General features: G+C 40.8%; 1 pseudogene; it reads right to left on the bottom strand.

Moving 5' to 3' along the window:
- Positions 1-25: 25 nt before the first annotated feature.
- On the bottom strand, positions 26-19,076 carry LOC124057713 (annotated as a pseudogene).
- Between the last annotated feature and the right edge of the window lie 3,325 nt (positions 19,077-22,401).

Here is a 22,401-nt window from a genome sequence, read left to right as displayed (position 1 = left end):
AAACACAGTAACACAATAAGACCACTCAAAGCCTAACATATTTTATTGAGAGCTTACATCACTGCTTTCTCCAAAACGTCCAACGGATGTTACTGATTGTAAAATACATACGTTGCATACATCTGTTCAGAGAAGTAGGTAATTTTTACAACAACTACAGATCTGTAGAATAAAAATATACACGCAATCTTGATTTGATTTGTTTTTGAATAATGCAGAAATTAGAAATTTGTTACAGTAAAAGACAAATGTCAATGGCACATGGATCCATCAGGTCGAGTTTTCCTTCTAATATCCACCATGACAGCAGTCCATAATAAAAACGTACAATTAACAGGACATATGTTTCATCATTAAAAGTACAAAAGTACAGAAAATCTTATTCCAGAACAATTAACATTGTCTCAAAAGACTGAAAATAAACATTATCTGCAAGGGTGGCCAGTGGCATAATGATGTCATTTGTTGTACATGAAACACACACACACAAAAAACATAACTAAAGCATACCTGTTAATAAAAAGTCACTAGTACTGAAATAATCTCACATCTCTCAATTTTTAACTTCCAGAGAGAAAAAATAAAATACACTTTATACACCTAAACAGTTCTTCATGAAACTCACAGAGGCTGAAGAATTGATTATAGTAAAAGAAAAAAAAAACAACCACTGCCTCTGCCCCCTACTTTCTGGAAAACAACTCATTTGATTGGATTGATACAGAAGTATTACAAAGGCGACAGGCTCGCAACAGGTTAGTAAAACCACAGAGGTTTGAAAACCTAAACGCAGGGTGGCAGGAAATTGCCGATTTGTCTCTTTCTCAGGATGAGGGGATCAGAGGTGAAGGTTCAAGGTCGGCGGTCATATTCGCTGATCTTCCTCTTGATGTGTGATAGTTTTGATCTGAGATATTTACACCTCTTCTTCTTAATCTCGTAGCTTGTGGACTGCAGAGAATAATGCAAACAATTAGATTTTTATTGACAAAAAAAAGCTGTAGTTCAGAACAATTCTGCAGATAATCGCTGTCTTTGCCTCACCCTCTTAAGATTCTTCAGTTTGGTGAATTCATCCATGGCATCCTGAGATTGGAAAAACAGTAGTGAATGATCTGAAGAAAGCACCATCACAAATTCACACACAAATTTGTTTTATGCTAAACCAAGTTTTCTCAATTTCTCATTTCCTTTATGACCAATAAGCACATTTTTTGGGTCAATAATTGGAACTGCCATCACAACATGAGGTGTGTGAATTGGGCTATGGCATACATCGATGTCACTTTTACTTAACTGCTGGTGAATTTTATAATAAAATAACATTGCATAACTTTATCCCAACAACATTTTATTCTCTTTATTCTCATTGCATGCACACTTCTCATCTTGATCTAAACTCAGATTTTAGATCTTTCAAGAAGGCCAGACTATCCATCCTTACTTCAAAGAGTCGAATGTCAAATTGGCACCAGCACACTCACCAGGAACTGTGGGCTGCCCTCAGGGTGTCGGCTGAGCTCTCTGTCCAGGTCAGCCAGGTCCTTATTTATGCTGTCCAGCTCAGCCTGCAGGCTCTTGTACTCCTGGTGATCCCGGTCAAATTCACGTTTGTAGCTCAAACGCTCTTGCTCATCCACAATTGAAGGAAACATACTACAGATGAGAAAATAATGAAATTTACTTGGACAATTCATTATGTGGCAACTATATAGTAACACCCTTTAGATACACTAGAGGGTGATAAATACACCTGGCAATGTGCACACAGGAACGAGTTGTGGTACATAAATACAAATCAATTCCAGTGAAAATCTTTTTCACAGTTTTACTAACATTGGCTATCAGATCCTTTCATATGCACTCACTTGCTGTAGTCCTCCTCATCCAGCTCATCTCCAGACTCCACACCTGTGTCATAGTCCTTCAGTCTGGGCTTCAGGACTCCCACAGAGCTGCTGATGTCTGAGTCTCTGCAAATACAGTCATTGATTTATTCATTTTTGTAGCAGCCTCGTCACATATCCATTTTTCGCAACAACAACAGGTTTGAAAACGATGCCATCTACATTGCGCTCCTCTTTGTCCTCCAGCACCTAGACTTTCCAGGAACGTACACAGGTGCACAACTCAACAAAATATATACGGTGACTAGACTTTCATTATGTACATAAATTATCCCAATTTCTTCCAGCAATATTCAAACCCTGAGAAATCTGTAATTTGTATGTCACTATAACTTCCAGGAGAGAGTCAGACAGTGAGGGAGGAAACCAGTGAACATGACTTAATGTAACGTGAATAAAACATTACCTCATCTGTGAACATTTCTGAGTCACATCAAATCAGTTTTCATCAGCAATGGTGGTTGTTTAACAACACAGACTGCACATAAGTTAAATCAGTATTTTCTATACTCCATTCCATTCATTTTGAATACTGTACAGTTCTTTTTAAAAATATATATAGAGTCAGCCAAAATAATGTATACACGCATCAGGAAAAAAGGGTAACGCCACCTTTGGCATTACTTTGGTCAGTTCCCAACAACATTAAGCTGAAAGTCAGTGTCAGTAAAACCAATGAGCTTGCGGAGGAATACTACTGTATGGTCACTGAGAGAACTGTATGTGTAGGCAAATGAAGTGGATTCTGAGAGAACAGGAAGTACAAATTCTAAAATGTGGATGCTTCAAACACATCTTCAGAAGATCTATACAATCAGCAGTTTCGAGGTGGGCAACTAATATCAGGGTCACCAATTTAGCATTTGATCAAATGTGAAGTATGATCACAATCTGCCCTCCTGTTTGAGGTATGATGTTGAGTGATAGACAGAAAACACTATGATGTTATAGTGAAAGTGACCTTTGACCTTTTGGATATAAAATGTTATCACGTCATCATTTTATTCTGAAAGACATTTGTGTGAAATTTTATAATAAAAATTAAAGGATGAATGAACTTGTTTTGTGAGGTCACAGTGACCTTTGACCACCAAATTCTAATCAGTACATCTTTAAGCCCCAGTGAACGTTCATGCCAAATTTCAGTAAATTCTGTTAAGGCGTTCCTGAGACAGACCGACAAACAACCTGAAAACATAATGCCTCCGACCATGGCTGACCCCAGTCCAGATACATAAAAGGATGAGAGGCCTTGGTGATGTGCTGTATGATGCATATCTTACCCTGGCAGGTAAAGAGGCTTGCTGTGGTCCAGCTGGTCCAGATAGTCTCTGGATCCCCCAACTTTTGGGTTATGGTCATTCACCAGCACCTCTGGGTCACCAGACACATTATTCACCTGGAGCAAGAGACAAGGTCAGATATTCGCAACAGAATTTGACAGAAAACCTGTCACTGTAGTTTGACTTTCAGTGTTGGTCAGATGCTTCGCTTCAGTTATGACTGCTTCTTATTTTTAACCGTTTCTCACAAGTCCCTCAGGCTGACGAAACTCTTCCATAAATAGCTACAAGCACCTACGAACTATTGATTACATTTACTATATCACATTTTACTATCCAATGAAGATGTTTGTACGTATGGCCTTCAGTGGCATACATTCTTGAATTTAAAAGAAGATGTTTTACGATCCTTCTTCTGTTCCATACTACAAAATATAGTACAATTACACATCAGTCTTAGATTAAGAAACTATAAAGGATTTTTTTTTTTTAACCTTCATATTACAGAGATTATAAAAATATGTTTGCCTTAGGTTTCGGTCAGGTTTTTCCAGAGGCTCCTCTCATACTTGCCCTAGTTTGTACTTAAGCAACTTGTTTTCTCTCATATGATAAACAGTGTGGCTGTGTGCAGCATTCACTAGGACCAACCGGTTCGTCTACCTCGCCCTGCATGCCTGAATACCAACCGATACCATCACTTCCATGAACAGGAATTCTGAGAAAATGTGTCTAAACCAGTACAACTACTGAAATGTCAGGTCTAAGCATTTCTGGGAAAGATCACACACCTGGAATGAAAGCTATGCTGGAGTGGAAGTAGTTTTCAGGTTAACACTTTTACTTGTGAAACGCTACTCAGAACGAGAAACATGTCATGTATGAGCACTTTGACTTGTATTGATGTTCTTTCGTCCAACCACTCCTCAGGATTTCAGTGTTGTTTAGATACTGTATGTTCTAATAGTTGTTGGTTATTTGTTTATTTTATTTTTAGAACACAACATCCTAACATCGTGCTGACATCACGCTGCAACTAAGACTGGCTAAACAGACCACACCTAGAAACTGCAAATGAAACCATCTTTGTCTGGCTGTCACTCTCTCTCTCACACACACACACACACACACACACACACAGAGCATTTTTAGGAATGTGCCACATCAGAGCAGGATACACTCTGTGCTCTTTTCACTGAAGTGAAACACTTTCCTACGTAACCATTTTCTGAGAAAAAACAAAACAAAAAACAGCCGTTGTATATGGCCTTAGGATATGCTCAAGAAAACTCTATACATGAAAAGTTTGATTGCCAACTGATTTATTTTTTCAGTCACTCTTAAAGCAAAATTTAAAGCAAAACATTTGTTGGTTGCAGCTTCCTAACTGTAAAGATTAACTGCTTTTTGTCATTTATGATAGTACATGTATAGTTTTTGACTGTTGGTTCAACAAAAGAAGGAATCTGACGATGTCACTTTGGGTACGGGAACATTTTGGTGAGAACTTTTTCACAATTTTTTGATATTTTATAGACGAAACAATTAATCGTGAACATACCTGGCAGATTAATCAGTAATGAAAATAATCATTATTGGAAGAACTACACAAATATCAAAGTAGAAGTCTGATCAAAGTCTCGGTTGTACTCAAATTCGAACACACAACAAGAGAAAAGCAACAGTAATGGGTTTAACTGGTTTGTGTTTGTGTTTAACTGCACAGCAAGCAATGACTGATACAGAGTGCAGATTTGTTGAACTGACCTAATGTATTTAGATAAATCTTAATTTGTTGAATGGAGGTATATTTAATTGATCCAGGCTAACATCCCACTCAGCTCATATAAACACACATGCGCACTCACCCACTCCCCGATGCTGTTATGTAGACCATTATCAACAACTTTCACTTCCTCCCAAAGAATGCGTTCTGGGCCCCAGCGCCTGATCATGGAGCGAGTCTTGACTGCAAACACCAACAGGATGATGAGGGCAACAAACACCAGGAAGCCCAGGACGATTGCAATGGCCTGCAGGAACAACAGGACTCAACAATGTCAGTGGGATGAAATTATAACCACCAGCATCCACTAACAACAAATATAAAAGAAGAAATCTCTGTTTGTATGCATATAAAAAAATAATCATTAAGACATAATAATAATAATAATAATAATCCTTGTCTATAATCCAAATTTGTATTTGCACACACACAGAGACACAATTAAGACACTTCTGCCACCAATCCAAACAACACTCAGTCACTCATTAAAAGCAATTACATTAGCTTTTGGCTGCTGTCTCCATGCTTATGGATGTCACCATTGTCATGAAGTTACACGTCTCAGTTTGATTTTATATGGATCATACTGAAATTAATTAATAATTACAATTATTTTTATTACAGTGACTGTCTGGATGCTGTGAAACAACATACAGTAAAAGAAAACTTCACTTATTTCTCTTAAAACTAGAAAAAGAAAATCGCTCAGCAGGTTGAGATAACGTGACCTGCGTCCAGCGTGATTTCCAGTGATCTCAGTAATGTTTCAGAAATTTGTATCATCGTTTAAAAAGTTGATTTGGAATGGAAAAGCATATCACACCTCTTGAGGCTCCACCACACAGTAATGGTAGAGGTACTGGTTGAGGAAGATGCCCTGGGCCTGGTCCTGGTTCTGATACTGGGCACACAGCTGGCGGATTTGGCTGTAATACATAGACCCTGTGGACTGGGCTGTTGGATTCACTGCTACCAGGTACACAATAGTGGCAATGACCATAAGAAACGCCAAGATGGCACAGATGATGATGGTTGCTAGGTAGAATTTCGATGAGCGGGCAGCATTTTGCCTCGAAACAGCCAACACAAATATGATGAGCACAGCTATGAAGGTGATGGCAGCCATGGCGATGATGAAGCCTTTGCCAGCTTTGGGATCCATTTGTGTACTTCCATAGCCATAGTAGCCGCCGCCGCCACCACTGCCTCCATATGAGCCACCACCATAACTGCCGCCATATGAACCACCATACGAACCACCATATGAACCACCATACGAACCACCATAACCTGGCAACAAGCCAGCTCCACCACCCAAACCCATGAGGCTCATGTCGTAGTCCCAGGCCAGCGTGGAGGCCACACAGGCAAACACAGCCACACACATGATAATGATGATGATACACAATATCTTCATCACGCCAGGTGGCGAAGTCCAGCGATAGAAATGAAGCATCTTATCTCCTGGGTAGTAGGAAAAGGTTGGGTTGGACATGAGCTCGCTGTGCCTGTGTCTGCTGCTATGGCTGCAACAGAAGAGGACAGAGAAGGTCAGCGTGTACTGTAACAGGACACACAGTGAATCTGTGATCTGTAACCTCCTAGCTGGAGCTGCACTCCACATATGGCACAGTAAACAATACTCACACTAAATACTGATATAGAAAGAATCCAGCTATGCAACTGATAGTGGACAAAGCTAATATGAAGTCGAGATAACTTACATGTTTTACTTACAAAGAAAACCTTTCATTTTGGGGTAATCTACTTTTGATTGCTTATTAAAGGAATAGTTCAACATCTAGTAAAATCCTGTTGTTGTTTTGAGCCCCATTGAAATGGAATTAACATTAAAGGGGGAGGTGGGGAATAAAATATTCACTGTGCTCCTGTGATTTAACTCATCGCTCAGGATGGCATTTTAACCATAAAAGAGTTACAGGATGTGCTCAGTAATTGACACGAACATTCAGAAAGACATGTCGGATGTTTGAATTGTTACTGAGGTGAAGGATGAACAGTTACCAACATACACACACAGACACATGGAGATAATGTTAAGATCTTCCCTCTTCCCATTGTACAAAGAGGTCCAGGGCATGTTTTGCCTAGCGTAGACTGGAAATTGAAAAATTTCATTGATCAACTAATGGATTAATCATTGCAGCTCCATGTATCTTATCCCTCCCTGTACAGGACCCACAGAGACGTGATAATGTGGCTTTTTGTTTGGCTCAGTCAGAAAACAAGCATATTTCCCATAATTTCAATATGTTCCTTTAAACAATTATGCTGCTTATGTTGGAACCTTCAGCAGCTATAGAGGTACGTGCATTAAAAAGGAGAAGTACTCCACCAAGGTACAGCATAGATTCAATCAGGTCAATCAATGAATCACTGAAAAAAGCATGTAGAAAAAGTATATCTGCATATGTTAGGACTACATGTGAAATATATCTTCTGTGTGTGTATGCTCGTGCGTGTGTGCGTGTCTGAGACATGAGGATCTCTATCTATCTTATAGATAAATGTAGGCCGACTTACTGTTTGCTGCCACTGGAGTGGTGAGGCGAGGGGTTGTGTTTGTTGTTCGGCATACTGAAATGCAACTGGAATTCAACCTGCTAAAATAAAAAGAAAGAAATAAATAAATAATTTTGCAAAAACATAAAAAAGTCCTAACAACCACTCTTAATGTTTGACCAACATCATATTATTGTCTAATCCTGGCAAAAATGTGAATATTTGAAGGAAAAATTTAGCAAGACTATGAATCTGACCACACCTTTCAGTAGAAACTATGTGCAATTCATGTATTTTTCTGTAAGTATGCACATTCCATATCAAGTCTTACTGATATGAATGGAAATCAGTGGCTGAAGAAAACATTAAAAATAAAAAAAAACACTATGCTTGTGTTAATCTAGTAATGGTTTGCTGATGTTCAAGTGCTACAATCACAGACAGGTGACAAATTAAGGAAAAAAATAAAGTGTCTTCACTTTGTCTTGGCATTGAATCTAGTGTCTGAACCCTACTGGAGGGGAAGAACACCGTTCGCACAAAGATATTCCCTCATTTAGTGTTTTGATGATGGCGGTGCAGAGTGCTATCGAACACGTCTTCCACTCGGCGTTGAGATGAGGCCATATCATATGATTCACATCAATGCATCAAACCATTCAGTGAGCCCTTGGGCCCTATGGATCCTGGAAGAGAGCACCACCATCAGCCGAGAAATGTTTCATCAAAGGAAAAAGTGGGATCACTCAGAACACTTTAGCATTGACCCACAGTGAGACTTTTCTCTAAGAGGGACAAGTGGACCCAAATCATGCCATCGAAATGTCCCCACAGCCCACAGACACTGCAGGGGTCAAGCACTCAGGCCCGTGTCTCTCTCTTGGTGGACGACACATATGCAGAACATGTCCAGAACATGACCACATCACTTTTTCCCCACATCTCTGTAGACCAGTGCCTTTCTGCACCACTGAACTCTAAAATGTGCTTGCTTCTTTGTAACGAGGGCTTCATGCACCTCAGTCCACCCATCATATCGCTCTGCAGAATTATCTGCTGTTGCTGACGCGGTCTGATCATGTCCTGTATTGACACTGTCAGTCAGTCCTTCTCCTCACATATCCACTAATGTGAGTGCAGCTTCCAACCCTTCTTACTGATGTCTGTCCCACAGATCTAAACACAGATGGGGTCACTTTAGTCTCTGTTCATACTGAAACATGATGCAGCTGAGCAGTCTTTGTGTCTGAAGCTGCTGCCATCCTCTTTCAGAGTCTCTAAGATGGCTTCTCTCACCATCTTGGTACGACATCAGAATGGACCTGCTCACCATCGTTATACATGATGCCACAGAGCATGAGAGGATGTTAAGTGTTAAACCTGTGTGAAAGCATCTGCACTCATTTTATGTTTCTCCAGTCATTTATTTAGGTTGTTCCTTTAATAAGTCACCAGTCTACATGTTTGGAAAGTAAGGTATCCCTTGTACATTTCATTTAGAGCATGAAGGATAGCTCACTTCATTAAAAAAAAAAAAAAAAAGTTTAAATATTGACCTGCTGCTGTTCAACGACTCAAACCAAAGCAAGAGGGAGGCAAGTCTACAGCTTGGACTTAAAGTTTGTTTATGGTGAAACAAAAGCAGCAGTAAGTGGGTGGAGATACACTGGCACACAAAGTGAAACTGTCTATTTTCAAAACTTAAAAGTTGATAAGTCAAACTGAGTTGGGTTATCTCAGAGTGAAACTACAGTCTGTACACAATCCAGAGTCCATGCTGTAATCGGCCTAAATTTTCTCCTCCCGTAGGCCTTAACGTTATATCAGCTCACAAATCGATATGATACCTGCTATTTACATTCTAAATCATTTACATTCACAGCGGGAATTTAACACCACGGGGGGAAAAGGTGATGAAAAACAGAGTTAATAGAGCAAAGACAAAAACAAAATATAGCTAAGCGCTTAACGAGCGCAGCAACAAATAAAATAAGTTAAACGCGCGATTTGTTCAAACATTTTAAAAGACTCCACTGTAAATTAAAATGACTCTATATTCTCTGCACAGTGTATAGCCAACTTACCTCTTGTTAGATTCCGCCCTCCAAATTCGGTTTGAATGTCGAAATTGACCCACCTAATGTGATAAATCGACCGATCCCGATGAAGACAGGAGAGAAGCTAAAGGTGATGAACACAAACAACACCTGCTCTAAGCGCGCAGCCGCATCCTGAGCGCTCTTCACGCGCTCAGGGACCGCAAAGAGACTCGCCCACAGGTGTGCGCCCATCACGTGGGTTCCTCCCCAGGTCATACAGGACCAACCTGTCCTCCACCCCACTCCCCACCCCCCGCAGCTTCCAGGACAAGGCAGTCGGACACTTTAGTCTCCCTGGACTCCACAACCCAAGTCCATCGAAAGTTAGCACTTTGTCATTGTGGCTCTAAACTGGAATGAATTTCAGTGTTATCATTCATCATAATGAGTGAAACAGATCTTATAATAGGCTATATGTCAATATTTTTAAGTTTCCATTATAATTTTCTCAATAAGACATTTAATATTGACTAGGATCATCAACTTTATGTCAAGTTTTCTTTTAAAATCAGTTAAAATGGAAATTAAACGTAAATTTTTTTACAGAATAAAAAAGTGAGTGTGAAAAATTTTAAGAAGTCTTAATTGCTGATTATACTTTACATGCACTATTTAAAAATTCAAAGCTTTCGTGCGTATCTATTGTAACCTGACGCATGGAAGGCTGTCATACTGATCCAGTTTTCCTGCTGAGGAAAACAGACAAGAGAACGCCTCCAGTGTTGTAAAACCTGACACCTCGGCTCAGAGAAACCAGTCCTCCCGGCCGTACACAGGCAGAGCAGCCATCTTACGAGCTGTTCATTGACATGGACATGGAAGCTTTGCCGGCAGTCAACTTTTTCCAGGTCACACCAGAGTGAAATGATATCCAGTATGGCCGAAGTTGACTGTTTTTACCCTCAGATGTGTTGAGTATTTGTCAAGGGATCACGGAGAGGGTAGCCTCCCCTCCTCATTTACTGAGGGTTTCATTTATCCACACTATACTGGTGTAAATAACAGTCTAATTGAATATCCAGTGCATATGTAAATTCTGCTCGTTTTGCATGCTTCCAATTATTATGCTTATTATTTTTAAACAATTGTACCTCAATATTGTGACAGAGAAATTGAATTTGGACCACAATTTTAGAATAAAAGAAGGCACAACACATTACCCCAGCCCCCCCCCAAAAAGACATGCTGTAATATTTTCATCAAGAAATTATAATGGTCTATAATAATACAAACTTAATCAGACTACATTATTATTTTCTTACTGCAGATCAGTAAAATCCAAAAGAGAAATAAATAAAGTGAAGTACATATTTAAGTCTGTTGTAGTCCCCGTCCCAAAGACAGCCCAGCCTAGTAACCCCAGTGACTATCGCCCCATAGCCCTCACATCTGTGGTGATGAAATGTTTTGAGAAGCTGGTCAAAACATTCATCACCTCCTCTCTGCCCCCCACCCTGGATCCCCTTCTGTTTGCATACCGCCCAGACAGATCCACAGATGACGCCATAACCTTCCTGCTGCACAAGACACTTTCCCACGTAGACACTAGGATGGAGAACTATGTGAGAGTGCTGTTTGTGGACTACAGCTCAGCATTCAATACCATAGTCCCCTCCAGGCTGGTAACTAAGCTGTGTGATCTTGGACTGAACTCCTCCCTGTGCAGGTGGATCCACAGCTTCCTTACTGGCAGACAACTCTACCCCCCCCCACCCTCAACACTTGTATCTCGTATATTTAGTTTGTTATGACAAATTAATGTTTCTGCTTACATCATTGACAGACAATGATAAATAAGCATAAATTTACAAAACATAAACAAAATTATGAATGAATATGAACTTTGCTCTGATTTTCACTGTAGTCATCACATTGAATGACTAATGTAACAGAAGTCATGCAGTGCGATACCTTCATGGCTATAGTCCCAAAAGGCAAAAAATCTTTAAAAAAAAGTGTTTTATTGGCATAAAGCAGCAGAACAGATCAGATGATACAAGATGATACAAAACAATATACATACACAAATCACTGTACAAATATCAGCATATAAAAGGAATGGCTTGAAAAAAAAACCTCATCTAAAAATCTATTCTATTCAACACTGTGATGTCAGTGTGAGAGACAGTTCATACATGTGCTGTGCAGCAGGGACACAGGACAGAAGACAACCCAGTGACAACAGAACACAGTGAGCACAATGGCAAGCAGCTAAACCTCCACAGTATAGCATACAGGACACAGTAGTATATTCTATCCAACCAACAATATGTTAAGTTAAGTTAACCTTTAACAAACCTCTACTGACACCTATGTCCGCTACACTAGAAATGGGGGAAGACCCGACATAGTCTTAACCCTTTTTGCATCCTTATTTAACCTCTTGACCACTCAAGGTGCCTTATTTGTACCCTACACCCTTTGTTACATCTGCTTTCTGTAAACTGTCATTTTTACTGACTTGCTTTCTCAGGACGGGGCAGTAATTGATTTTTCTGCATACTGCCATACATGTATGTTGCCTGTTTTTCTGTAATGAGCTGTAGCACTTTGTTACTCTGATTTGAAAGGCACTGTATAAATACAATTTGATTTACTTATTTACAGTGGAAATAAGTGTGTTTGATTGTCATCATACACACTCTCAAATGAAAAAAAAAATCATTTCAGTTCTGGTAAAATTATATATAGCAAACACAAGTATAAAATGAGGCAGCTAAAAAGTGGTCAAGGGGTTTGTATCTGCTTCAACTCTGCATTGCTAAGATAGGATAAACACATATTGGCCAGAGACACACACACTGATGAAACTGATTATCATCCCTTATCAGCAAATTTAAAAAAAAAAACAAAACAAAAAAAAGCACATTTCCCAACACGTTTCTTTAAAATGTGATCTGCATCACAACCTGCAGTGAGTAGTGAACACCTTATCATGCCTTTCATTTAGGTTGCACCTGCTGTCTGCATTCTGTCCTCGTTTTCAGATGCCATTTTTGTGGTTCACTACTCTGTAGGATGACATTTCTACCTACTGATGATGTTTCTATCTGTGACAATGATTTTCATATCCGCCATGCTGACATTACTGACAGCAGTGATGGCATATTCACCTGCTTGAATGTAATAAGGCCATATCTACATTGAGCAGTCATGTTTTTTTGTTGTTTTTTTTTTATTGCACTAATCTCTGTACAAGATATCACACTTTCTTATATAATTGCAGACAGCCTCTGAATTCCAGGTGCGCTAATGGCAACGTTAAACCGAAGGGTGTAGCTGCAGTCGTTTCATTCTATGGCCTTGTTATACTCCTGAATCTTCTGTTTGATATGAGAGAGCTTGTTCTTCAGGTACTCACACCTCTCCCTTTTTTCCAAATACGTTGGGTCCTAAAAACAAGAAAAACAGAAATAAATTACACAGTACAGTTACAGTAACATGCAGAAAACAATACATTTTTGTTTCAGATAGACATCAAAAAGTGATCGAAAATACAGAATCCCCCATTTCCAAAAGAAAAAACCCCACACCACAAACAACGCAAAAAACAAATCAATCAAATCACATCCAAAGGCATTAATCAGTTTGTGGGTAACCAGACAAACCGTAACAAATGGGGGAAAATGGGGAGAATGAAAATGTATCTGTCCTTATTAAAGGGGCAGTCAACTGATCACATAAAATTGAGGGGAACCGAGGACAGCTTCAAAAACATCTGAGCTACCTGAAACAAGATCGAATAACTTTCTCAGTCTTATTGTACTTACTGTTGCTCCTAAGTTATTTACTGTCATGAATATGAATACAAGCAGTGAGGCTAAAAAATGGAATTTTATGATTTTAAATTTTATGATCTGCACTAAGGGACATTAGATCATCCAACCTGTAGATGATCACATTATCTCAGCTGTGCTACATCCTACCTCATCTTCTCACAACACACAAGAGGACTAAATAATCAAATGTCACGTAATAGTTTCAGCAGGTAGATGACAGCATAGTTATATTCTCCAAGAGTGGCTCATAATAGCATCGAGCATTCCTGTCTTAAGCTCAAACACTGAAGTAATGTGGCATGATTTTGCTTGATTCATGAGCGACAGAATGAGTTGAAAAGCTTCTACTTTCACTCCAACAACTTTTGTTAGGATGACAAAGTGATTAATATATCATCTAAACTTACTTATTAGTTGTTTAGAGGCTGCATGTAATTCTTAATTATTTAAATAATTTAGGTACTTGAGTAAAATGTTATCTTGTATACGGAATGAGCTGCTAAACTCATATGATATGAGGAATATAAATACCAAGGTTAGCAGCGTAAATAAAAAGCAATCCAACACAGAAAATCAGGAATTTTATTTTTGGTGGCTATGGGAAAAAAGACTTTTTTGCATTTTTAAAAGAAAATCAACTTTGTGTACCAATTAAGACATGATTAATAGCTGAAATCAAAAATTTTAATTTTGATGTTTACACAGAAAATGTTGTGTTTCCACCATCTACAGATGGCTTTTTGTGGCTTTTCCTTAATATAGTCATTAAAGGCTTGATTATGCTACTGAGTTAGGGACTAAAAGTCAGAAAATCTTGGCCTCTGCTGCTCTGATTTAGATCCTTTGTTCATCCATGCCAGTTTCACACAAGTCCCCCATGTCCACTTATACAAATACAGAATTACTAGAGTTCCCCTTTAATGTAAGTTGAAGCAAGCTCTTTTGTTACGCTTTTTTGTTAAGCAATGTTTTTATGGCACAGGGGCCTCAAGGGTTCATAGAAGCAGAAATGTCTTTCTAACACATTAACCCGAGCATGAACTCTGACAGCCACTCTGTGAGTGACAATGAACGAATCATAAATCACATTTTATGATGTATACTTACAGCTTTCTTCCTCTGATATTCCATTAAAATGCCATTGATCCGCTCCTTCTCCTGAAACATAATTCCCATGTTACTGGACATAGTAATAGAGTGTAGACCCATCTGTGCTCCTGCGTGAGTGTGTATGTGTGTGTCTGTGGAATGAGGTACCATTTGGCTGGAAGGCCGGGAGGGAAGGTTCTGCATCATCTCGTCCATCTCTTCAAACTTCTTGGCCATGACCTGAACCTCAGCATGTAGCTCCTTGTACTCAGCGTACTGGTCATTGAACACAGCCTTGTACTGGTCCCTCTCCTCCTCTGAGTGGATGTCAGGGTACTTCCTGTGGAAACAGGACAAGAGACAACACATTTTCTAGGGCTGCTGGCTACACTTTGCCTACAGCTAAATGTGTCTCAGTGTCATAGCAGCAGATCCGAAGTGTGTGTGTCCAGGTCAAGAGTCACACCAAGATCACTTTATTGTCACTGTGTGCACTACCTAAAAACTGAACTCAGATATAAATATAAAAGAAAGATTTATCACAATCAGAACAACAGCTATTGGCCAGATTACCACAAAATTTGCTGTTTCCTGAATAAGGATTATCGGACAGGTTCACAAGTATAATAATAATAATCGGGTGCCTATAAGAACATGAGAACTTTTTACTTTCTGTAAACATTCTTCTTGTTCATACAGGACCTTAAAAGATTCCTTCATGATGTGCCAGTACAAGTGATGGGAGACAAAGTCTACAGTTCTGTATAAAGTCCTGTATACAGTTCTGTATAAAATGCTCGACGAACTTTCTCTGAAGTGAGGCTGCAGTCTGATAAATCCAATGGGTCAGTTCAAATCTATTTAGTACAAAATCTTTTTAATATAAAATTTCTTTTTGTACTAAATTGCCTTGCGTTTCCTCAGGGCTGCAATAGAGGAATAGTAGCCTGAAACAAACAGGGGCTTTGGGTTGTTTGTGGACGACATCTGCTTGATTAGTTTTAGTATTAGCATTAGGGGTTTAGTTCAAATTTTTTGCTGTCTGTCAGTGGAAACCTTTCAGTAATTACCATAGATCTTCATCGGACGGAAAAGTTCTTATCACATTCAATAACTGTGATGTGTTTCTATGGCTGTTTCAGATGCAGATGATAGCAAAGTTTGCTGACTTTGAAGTGATGGAACGCAATGAAGAACTACAACAAAACCTGTGGCTGTGTCTTTAACGAAGAGCTTAAGAGAACCTTCAGATGGGAATTCATTTGGATGTCAAATATGCACATGAGCCATACATATTTGAAAGGCTTGACACCCTGAAAACAAAATATTTCTGGAGAATATGACAAGGAAGACAATACTCACGCCACATAGTCTGCTATAACAACAGGTTTGGGGATGTGTCCAGCTGGTATGTGTCCTCGGAGGATCTCTGGCTCCATCTTCATCAGGGAAGCAGCTGTAGGGTTGTTTGGAGTGTCCATGATGTCTGGCTGGATGGTGGGAGGAGGAGTCTGTTCTGACACCCTGGAGCCTGGACCCATCTACAGCACACAGTCATGTGCTCAGTTCAGGTATACTGTGTGCAATTCAGTGTCTGCTAGAACATTAAAAAGATATCTTCATACTTACTATAGACAGAGGGACCGATGATCCAATAGTTTTCATCTAGATTTTATTGTGATGGGAAGCAGAGACAGGCAGTGATTAATTAGGTATCCACAATGTAAAGAGTTGAAAACAATTCAATGGGCTATTTTAATGAACTCTTCAAGCATTTTGGAAAGTTAAAGACCACTAACTACAGTTAGTTAGAGAAACACGAACATTCAAAATCTGAAAAATGCATTCTTAAAAAAATGGTCCAAAACATGCAAAAAACATTATGCAACATCTGATTAAACCTTATAGCATTCTTTGAGACAAGTGATATTGTTATTATAGCATTTTTATGTCTGTGTGTTCCAGGAGAAGTCTGGAGGGACTGCATTTGGTCGTGTGTGTGTGTCTCGATGAGTGCACCTGTCTGCAGCTAAGCTTATATACTACAAGGAACATCAGCCTAATATTCTTGTACGCATTTAAGATAAGAACTTTATTGATCCTGCAGGAAATTGTTGTGTACACATTTATTTTTTATTTGGTTCAAAATTTGCAGGCAACATTTTCGCATTTGTCATGGCTCAAAAACTGATAAACTACTCTCTCCAACTCTGACTCATGTTTCCATCCTCAAAAAGGTCTTTCTCATTTGGGATTTCTTCGTAATGTTGACAGACACTTAAGAGTAATAATCTCAGCCTGTGAGTGGCAAAAAAAAGCACTTTTAATGAACTCTGGCGGTCAGCACTGCAATCATCGCAGCTGTGTTAAGGTTAGGGGCTATGGAATGCATAATATCAGTGACAGCCCACACAAGTGTGTGTGTGTGTCAGACCTCCTGTGCCAACTCCTCCTTCCTCTTTCTGGCTGCTTCATGCCTCCACAGCTTCAGACATACTCCTGCACTGATGAAGTAGAGCACCATGGTGATGAAGAGGAAGACGATGGCTGCTGTCTGGCCGGCTTCAGTGCGACAGAATGCTCCGTTTATTCCGTTATTGAATACCGGTATATTGCACAGCCCTCCTCGAGTGGTGTCCCTTACATACACTATGCCTGCTGCCAAATAGAGCACCGCCAAGACCAGGTTGATGGAACACTCTGTGAGCGGCCACCAAGAAGAGTCCAGAAGGATGGCTCTATAGTATAAGCTCATCCCAAGAACAACCAGAATAACAGTCATTATCCACGCAAGACCAGCCACCACCAAGACAAAAGGTGTCTTGGGGCCGGTGTAGTAACCACCTCCATAACCAGCACCTCCCCCAAGCCCCCCAAACAGCTGTGGCTGAGAGTATCCATACATATTGAACCACTCATTGTCCTTGTGAACATAAGCACAGACACAGGCGAACACAGCAGCTCCCAGCAGCAGCTCCACACAACCCAGTATCCTCAGCAAACCAGCCCATGACTTCATATAGGCGTAGCGCTGGTGGTACTCCTCCACCCTTTCCTGGTAGGTCAGGGCTGAGAGATTGGTGGGCACTGCAGACACGGAGTCGAGGGCTTCAGCACCCAGCAGCAGGCCGTCCCGCTCCTTCTCAGAGTTGTAGCTGCCCCCAGAGCCGCCGTATGGATCCCGATAGGAGCCAGGAAGGGATGGAGATGAAGGGGTGGAGTGGGGAGGTGAGCAGGGGACTCCTGCCGTGGAGTGGCATTTGGCGCTCTTCTTGGATGAGGGGGCCGGAGAGTGAGGAGCAGGTGGAGGATGGGGGATGGACCAGCCCTTGCTGCCACGGTTACCACTGTTGCCACGGAAAAAGTTTTTGACAGAGTCGGGGATGAAGCGATGTACCGGCTTAATGTCCATGGCATCGCAGTCACCCTCCACTGGCTCATCATCGCTGGGGGGGTAGAAAGATTCAGGTCCAACAGCTGGCTGTTCTGGTAGAGGGGGAGGGGGAAGGGGGTCCAAGCTCGAGGCCAGCAATGTCCCATTCATTGGTGGCGGGGGTGGAGGGAAATTCGAGTCCCGATAAAGGGAGTCCACAGGGACCTGGTCATAGTGTGGGATCTCCCGCACCCGGTCAAACCTGGTGACAGAACCAACTCCTCCTGACGACATCCGGACCTGGACTCTTTACTTGCTACAGAGAGAAAGAATCATAAAAGATAGCGAGCCATGATTGAACTGTGAACAATGATTGATGTTTTCCACAGTGTGGGTTACAATTTCACTATAAACTATAAGCTGTTTATCAGATTTTATTTTACTTAAGATTGTACTTAAATTTCAGTACAGTAGTAGTGTAGTTTTAGAGAAGCCTGCTGGTGTCCTAGATGGCTAATATGATAATATGATGATGATGATTTATTAAATTTTCTTTCTTAACTTTTTCTTTCTCTGAAGTAAAATTAAATTGGCTTATATGGAAACAAAAAACACATTTTAAAATAAGTTGACCTCAACTTACACCCTGTTAGACCTAAAATCATTCAAATGAAATAACCTGAATAGGAAAAATCTGCGTTTTTTAAGCTGAGTCATGAGATCCAAAAAAGCAGGCCTACGTCTTACACAGACAGCATGTTTGCATAGGAGCTGGAGTCTACAGGTCGGTGTGGGTCGGGGATATGGAAGCGCTGAATCTTTACAACACACTCTGTCACCTTCAGTGTGACCGGTCAGATGTGTACTTGGCTTACTGTTAAATTACGCGTCCAACTATTTACTGAAGCTGTAAAAAAAGCCTGATGACTTGTAGAAAACAGATGTCTGCTTGTAGACACTTCCATCGTAAAGTTGTATAAAATAAATAAAAACAAAGAAACACAACCCATCCCGTTCGTCTGCTTAATATGTTAACATTCCTATCATTAAACACGAAAATGACATAACAAACTCGATATTTGGACGCTGACTTACCTGCTGGTAATTCTCCGTCTATTTTCCTCAGTCAAACTGGTCGCAGCAACATCCTGTCTCTCAGCTACTCTTTGTTTTCCGAAACTCTCATACTGATCTCAGGTCGGACATCCCTACGAACCCCTGTTTAACATAGGGTAAACAGGAGGATAGGAAACTGATCGTGGATCATAACAGCACTAAAACTCACCTGTCCAGTCTGACCAGCCTCACGACGCGTTCACTTCCTCTCTCCGACTTAACTTCCAATTGTTAAAACGAGAATCGTCCATTTATAATTGTAGAGTAGCCTCACTTTTAACATACTAAGCTTTCCCATCTCTATGATTATTATTATTATTATTTCAACTTAGGGGGTTGAGTTAGGGTTTGGGTTGTTTTTTTTCTGATTTTTCTTTTTTTTCTGAATGGTGGTCAATTTTGGAGAACATGAAAGCATCATCTAATATACATGCTGGAATATCGCCACCATGTGGTCAGTTATGGGCTACAAATCATATTCTGTAGTCTGCGTTTTTCAAGTTATCTATTCTCTCATACTTAAAACTGTCCTGTCATATGATGTGTGAATTACGAGGAAACTGACCGCATACTATTTAAAGCTCCAGTAAGTAGGATTTAGTGGCATTCCACAGTGAGGTTGCAGGTTGTGACAAACTCTATACCCCTCCCCTCACCATCGCCTCTAATGGCCGCTAAAAACACAAAAAATGTGAAAGATCAAGTGTTTGGTTTGTCCGTTCTGGGCTACTGTAGGAACATGGTGGACCTTTAATTCAAAGAAAGATGAAGCCTTCCTCATTCACACTAAATACCCTCAAGATCAAGTTGTAGTATCCAAGTATTTTGCACCATCTGAGTTCAGTTTGGTAACAGTGTTAATCTTATGCGCTTCATGAGTTTTGCGTCATTCTGCGTCCATCCTTAGACATATATCCAGATTTAAATGATCACTTATTTTTAAGGGCCTTCAAATGTCATGCCATGTGCTGTAGGTTAAAAGGTTGAATATTAAAGAATATTTTCCAAATAATTACCTGTAAATTGTTGTAATATTAAGAATCCAAAAATTCCAAACCATTTACTATTTTTACTATGTGGCACTAGTTATACATAAAATAGAGATGGTGTTCACTTGGTAAACTTCTCCTTAACATTGATTAATAGCTGGTGTATCTCAAAAAGTCTACTAGTCATGGCATCGGCTGAGCTGAACATGGAAAATGTAAATTACAATTACAACAAGGAAATCACTATTTCTTCTATACAAAGTCCCAATTATATTTTAGGAGATTATTAAATGACTGACTGACCAGCTCTGATCAGCATACAGAGGCCAAATGCAACACAGAAGAAAGTCTAAACTGCAGTAACTGCAGAATCTGCATATAAGTAGCAATAAAACACTTTTCTTGCTCTGGTGAAAGAAGAAGAAAATGGGGGGGGGGGTGAAGGAAAGTGTTTTGTTTCTGACCTCAGTTCAGTCTGACTACACCGAGGAGGAGTGAAAGAGTGAAGGAAGGACTGTATCACAACTGCAGAAAAGGATCTTGATATAAGGCAGAAACACTTTCCTTTGCTCAAACTCACATTGTGTTTTGTTTTGATGAGACAGGAAATAGCTTGCTTAGTGGTTTTGTGTGTGTCAGTCAAATGTGAAACAAATTCCCAGCATTTGTAAAATGACAGGAACAAATACCTCAGTAGGTTGGTGATCTCTGAAAGAAATGTCCCTGAAGCAGTGAATCTGGGAGAGGAGGCGAGGAAGGTCGTTGTCAGTTATATGGAAAATGGCGCCATCTAGTGGCCGCACCGTGTTACTTAACTCAGAAACCAACTCATGAGTGATTGCAAACTTACGTTCAGTTTTATTGAAGTGATTTAAAAACTCAGTAACCTGATGTTTATGCCAATGAGGTCACCTGACTCTGTGTGTTTGCTTTATTTCCATTTTCTTTTTCTTTTAGTAATCTTTCAATAACATTGAACATTGGGGGGTGGGTGGGGTGTAAGGTATGGGGTAGCAGCAGGGGCTACAGACGACCTCCAGAGTCCAACAGTCTCACAGCTTCTGGGAAGATGCTGTTCCTCAGTCTGGTGGTCCTGCTCTGGTCCTGCAACCTCCTGCCTGAGGGGAGAGGGGCAAACATTTTGTGTGAGGGGTGGGTGGGGTCCTTCATGATGCAGGAGGCCCTTATCCTGCATCTGGAGGTGTAAATGTCCGTGGTTGTGGATAGGCTGTGTCCCACAGTCTTCTGTGCAGCTGTCACCACCCTCTGCAGAGTCTTCTTCCAAGCAGCCAAATGTCCGTCCACTCCTGCTCTGTCCAGGTGAGTCAGCGCCCGGTGCAGCAGGTAGATGACAGCGTCATCTACCCCGATGTTTGGCCTGTAGGCAAACTGCAGCGTGTCCATTGCTGTACTCACCACAGAGTGAAGGTGGCTGAGGGTGAGCCTCTCCATGGTCTTCATCAGGTGGGAGGTCAAGGTGACAGGCCTGTAGTGGTTTGTCTCCTTGAGGTGTGCAGTCTTAGGAAATGGAACCACAGAGGAGGTCTTCCACAGGACAGGGACCCTCTCCAGACTATGGCTTAGGTTGAAGATGTACATGACCACCTCACAGAGCTGGTCAGCACAGCTGCATCACCGTGTGTTAAGGCAGCTCTACAGTCATGGACCACAAATGCCTGCAGAGAGTGGTGAAGGCTGCGTCTAAGATCACCAGGACTCCTCTGCCCTATCTGCAGAGCATCTACCAGTGCAGAGTCTGTAGGAGAACTGCCTCCATCATTGAGGACCCCACCCACCTCCAACAAGTTCTGGTCAGTTCTGGTCTCCTCCCCTCAGGCAGGAGGTACAGGAGTGTGAAGTGCAAGACCACCACACTCAGGAACTCTTTCTTTCCCTCAGCCATCAGACTCCTCAACAGCTGACAGAATCTAGGCCTGAGGAGTTGGGCCTCCTGTGCTGATACATGCGCTTGTGTAGTGGTTGTTTTGTCTCCCCAATGTAGAGGTCTTTGCATTCCTCATTGCATTGGACAGCATACACCAGATTGCTTTTCTGAGTGTGTGGTGTTCTGTCGTTGGGATGTACTAGTCTCTGTCTGAGTGTGTTGCTGGGTTTGAAATACACAGGGATACGGTGCTTGCTGAAGATCCTCCTGAGTTTTTCTGATACCCCAGATACATATGGGATGACTATGTTATTTCTTTTGTCCTGTTTTTTCTCCTCAACCACCTTGGTGGTGTTCTTCCTGGAACCAGCTGCAGTTTTCACAAAGGTCCAACTGGGATAACCACACATTTTGAGGGCATCCCTCAGGTGTTTATGTTCTTCCCCTTGGGCCTCCGAGCTGGTGGGTACCTTATCAGCTCTGTGTTGCAGGGTTCTGATAACACCAAGTTTGTGTTCCAAAGGGTGGTGTGAGTCGAAAAGGAGGTATTGGTCTGTGTGTGTGGGTTTCCT

Source organism: Scatophagus argus, chromosome 4, assembly GCF_020382885.2.
Source record: "Scatophagus argus isolate fScaArg1 chromosome 4, fScaArg1.pri, whole genome shotgun sequence".
NCBI lineage: Eukaryota > Metazoa > Chordata > Actinopteri > Scatophagidae > Scatophagus > Scatophagus argus.
This window is presented reverse-complemented; position numbering and strand designations above follow the sequence as displayed.